The sequence below is a fragment of the Suncus etruscus genome, chromosome 2 (assembly GCF_024139225.1).
Source record: "Suncus etruscus isolate mSunEtr1 chromosome 2, mSunEtr1.pri.cur, whole genome shotgun sequence".
Lineage (NCBI taxonomy): Eukaryota > Metazoa > Chordata > Mammalia > Eulipotyphla > Soricidae > Suncus > Suncus etruscus.
In genome coordinates, this window is record NC_064849.1 from 134,068,114 (window position 1) to 134,072,854 (window position 4,741).

At 37.0% G+C, this 4,741-nt stretch overlaps 1 pseudogene; it reads left to right on the forward strand.

Moving 5' to 3' along the window:
• The first annotated feature begins 2,391 nt into the window (after positions 1-2,391).
• On the forward strand, positions 2,392-2,998 carry LOC126001875 (ras-related protein R-Ras2-like; annotated as a pseudogene).
• Positions 2,999-4,741: the final 1,743 nt, after the last annotated feature.

Consider the following 4,741-nt stretch of genomic DNA (forward strand, 5'->3'; position numbering starts at 1 on the left):
CTTAGGGGAAACTGGGCAAAAAGTTTAAGGGCTCATGCTATTATTTCTTACCATTACATGTGAACCTAGAATTATATATTTTTAAAGACAGAAATTGCATTAAAATTCAATAGTTCAGTGATAGTATCATGGGTAAGGTGCTTGCTTTGCTTGTGTCTAACCTGAGCTTGATTCTCAGCATTTCATGTGATTCCTAAAGTATTGCCAGGAGCCATTTCTGAGTGCAGAGCCAAGAATAAATCTTGAGCAACACTGAGTGTGACCCCAAACCAAACAAAAAATCAAATGCCTAGAAAAGTTAATATATAAAGTCATTATAAAGAAAATTTAAATTTGGCGCTTGAGCAATAAATAGCACAGCGGGTAGGGCATTTGCCTTGCATGCGGCTGATCCAGGTTTGATCCCCAGCATCCCATATGGTCCCCCAAGCCTGCCAGGAGTGGGGTGATTTCTGAGTGCAAAGTCAGAAATAACCCCCGAGTACTGCTCTATGTGGCCAAAAAAATCCCCCCCCCAAAAAAAACAAAAACAAAAACAGGAAATTTAAATTTTTTGTTGATAGTAGAATCCACTAAATGAATGGATGTGTGCTTTATTTGTGGTTTGAAGATATTAAGTTAATAAAGATACAAAGACTGCAATTCCAATCAAAATTCTAAAATAACTTGTTTGTGGAAATGCAGAGGTTTAATTTTGAAAGAAAAGATCAAAAAGGGAATCAGAAAGATAGTACAACAGATAAGGCACTTTCCTTGCATGCAGTTGACCCAGGTTCAATTCCCTGACATCCCATATGGTCCCCCAAGCAACCACCAGGAGTGATCCCTAAGTATAGATCCAGGAATAACTCTAAATATCACTGGGTATAGCCTCAAAACAAAAGAGCAAAGAATAGTATAAATGCATTTTAAAAAAGAAAAATACAGATCCATCATAAAACAGGGTGAAAAGTTAAACAGAAACTTTTTTGTTTTTGTTTTTGTTTTTGTTTTTTTTTGGGCCACACCCTGTGACGCTCAGGGGTTACTCCTGGCTATGAGCTCAGAAGTTGCTCCTGGCTTCTTGGGGGACCATATGGGACGCCGGGGGATCGAACCGCTGTCCGTCCTAGGCTAGCGCAGGCAAGGCAGGCACCTTACCTCCAGCGCCACCGCCCGGCCCCAACAGAAACTTTCTAAAAGAAGACAGACAATAGCTGAAAGGTATAACTGGTCATCAGGGAAATGTAAATCAAAACAATAATGAGGCTAGAACACATCACAAAAAGCAAAAATAAGCAGTGTTGGCATGGTTGTGGTAGGAAAGAGACCCTCATTAACTGCTGGTGGAATTGTCAATGGGCCCACACTAGAGGGACAATTTCTCATAAAACTAGGAAGTTAGTTTATATATAACCCTGAAATTCCACTCCTTGGGCATCTACCTGAAGGGCCTAAAAAGGAAAAGGAATTTGCACATCTATGTTCATTGCAGCATTATTCACAATAGCCAAAATCTGGAGTATCCAAGAAAAATGACTGGGTAAATAAACTAGGATACATATAAACAATGAAATACTACCTGGCTTTAAGGATATATAAACTCGTCTAATTTGTTGCTAATTTGTTGAAACTGGAAAGTATGCTGAGTAGTGTTAGTCAGCAGGAAAAGAAGAGATACGAAATAATATCTCTCAGATGCAGGATATAAAGAAAACAGGAGGGGAATAACAAATTCCCAAATGCAACAGAAACTGAAATGGTCAGTAGAAAATTTTGGGGGGTGGTGGTGCTGGGGAATAAAGGACAGTGATGGAAGGAAGCAGAAACATTTGCAAGGATGTGGTTTCATAAACCATGGAGGCTAATATAAAATTTTTTAATTAAAAAATTTAAGGAAGAAAGTAAGTTAAGATTTACCTTCCCAAACATCAGGTGGCTTATGACAAGGTTAAAAAAGGGAGGGGAGGGGGCGGAGAGATAGCATGGAGGTAAGGCATTTGCCTTTCATGCAGAAGGTCATCGGTTCGAATCCCGACGTCCCATATGGTCCCCCATGCCTGCCAGGAGCAATTCTGAGCATGGAGCCAGGAGTAATCCTGAGCACTGCCGGGTGTGACCCAAAAACCACACACACACACACAAAAAAAAAGATTGTGGTGCTGGCACACCAATAAATAAAATAACTATAAAAATAAAATAGGTGAGAGAGACAGTCCAGCAGTTAGGGTACTAGCCTTGCACACAGCTGACTAAGGTTCAATCCTTGGCATCTTGCAGGTACTTTTTCTCCAACTACCACCAAGGATGATCCCTAAGCACAGAGTCAGAAGTAAGACCTGCATGCCACCAAGTGTGATCACATAACAAATAATAATATTAATAATAATAATAATAGAATAAAGGATCAACATGGCAGAGTCTTCACATGGTCAAGACCAGTTGGCAGGTCTGTCTGGCCAGAAGTGCCAGCTTGTGGTGGTTGGTGGGGACAGTATGAATAAGTCAGCACTCACTATTCAGTTTTATTTTGTGACAGATTATGATTCAACCATTGAAGATTCTTAAACAAAACATTATGTCATAGATGATAGAACTGTCCAGTGAGATATTCTGGAATCAGCAGAACAAGAGTATGGAGCTATAAGAAAACAGTATAAGAGAACTTATGAGGGTTTTCTATTGGTCTTTTCAGTCACAGACAGGCAGTTTTGAAGAAATCTATAAATTTCAAACATAAATGTTCAGAGTAAAGGATTGTGATGAGTTTTCAAATATCTTAATCAGTAATAAAGTCAATCTGGATCATCAAAGACACGTAATACAAGAAGAGAGCAATTAGCACAACAGTTTAAAGTAACAGATATAGAGGCATCAGCAAAGATCAGGATGATGTAGATCAACTTTTCCATGAACTTGTCGGGTTTTATAAGGAAGTTTCAAGAACATGTGTCCTCCTTCACCAGAACCAACTTGAAAAGAAAAATACAAGAAAGACTGCCCTTGTGTCATTTTCTAAGAATTTCTATGAGTTTTAGCTACCAAGCGCCAGGAAAAGCCCCACATCTTCTCTCCTACAGTTTACATCATGTTGTTATCTTTCTAGCCTTAGTCAAATAATCACTATGGTAGCCTTCGACCAAGAGGCTGGCTAATCCTCTTGTGAAGCTCACCCAGAGACTATTTCAAGATAGATTTAAAGGAAATACTAAGGCTGCTTTAAAAAAATTTTTGTTTTGTTTTGTTTTGTTTTTTGGGGGGGCAGCCCACACAGGGCAGCACTGGATGATTACTCCTGGCTCTACCCACAGAAATCACTCCTAATAGGCTTGGGGAACCATATGGAAGGATTCTGAGGATTGAACCTAGGTCGGCTTGGCTGAGTGCAAAGTAAACGACCAACCCAATGTGCTATTGCTCTGCCTTCCTTTGAAATTTATATATCTATACACCGACACTTTTTTTTTTTTTACAGGTGAACATTTTAATAGGGAAGAATCAGATTTGGAACCTAAATGCTTACCATACTGAAGTCGTAGTTTGTGAAATAACTCTTAATTTCTAGAATCACTTACTGTTACTTTGTATAGAAGTAGTGAGAGTTTTTTTTTTTTCAATTGTGAAGTTTTACCTAGCTCTAAAAATTTTGTTGTCAACTTTAGTTGATCTTAAAAAAACCTTAAACTCTATTTATAAAAGTGAGACATTGCAGACTTTTACTGATGCTATGGTCTTTGTCTGGCTAAAAATACCAAGATACTTATTACTTATAGATTTAAAACTACTTAAAATCTTTTTATTATTATTCCCTACTCTAAAGATGTTAATCTCTACATGGACAAATATTTGTTCTCAATCTGAACTTAGATATTTCATTGTCCTTGTTTCTTATTTTATTTATTTTTTTAAACTATTCCTTGATATGATTGGTTTTGGGGCCACACCCTTTGGTGCATAAGGATTACTCTTGGCTCTGCACTCAAAAATAACCCTGGCAGTCCTCAGGGGACCATATGGTATGCCAGGAATCAAACTGGGTTCCTCTTGGGTTGGCCGAATGCAAGACAAATGCCCTACAGCTGCACTGTCTCTCTCTTTTTTTTTTTAATTTAACTCTTCACAACCATGTTGAAACTAAAAAATATGAGTTCTTTCTTTTCAAGTATTTCTGGATAAGAGATTAAAAAGAAACAAACATTTTGTTTATAATATAAAAAATGGAATTGATCTTTTTTAGGATTAGAGATGATTAATGTTTTTGCTATATAGTTTTTATATTTTTTCTTTTTATACATTATTTTCTTATCGAATTAGTTAACCAGTATTTTTTCTTGTAACCATAGGGTTTATTTTTATTTACTTAGAGAAAATGCATCACATAGTTGGCATAATTGTTCATAATACATTTGTTTCCAAACCATGAAAGCAAAGTTACTTTAAAAAAATGAAAATTAAAAATTAAAAAAAAATTGAAGGGAAGAGAAAAACAAGAAAGAAAAAGTGCAATAGCAAGATCATTTGTGAAAATTATTATATCACCACCAATGCAGTCATTAATAAAATGGCAGAAAGTTTAGTAAGCTCTTGTTGTTATATGTCCACTCTGTTAAATTGTTCCTTTAGGATCAAAATGAAGTTGTCTAAAATTCAAAGCTATGATACTATGAATTTTAGGGGCATATACCCAGCTGCTGGGTCTCCTAGAAGAAGGTCCGGTTCAAACATGATGACTGCATGTGTGGGTGTGGTTACAGCTTCCAGG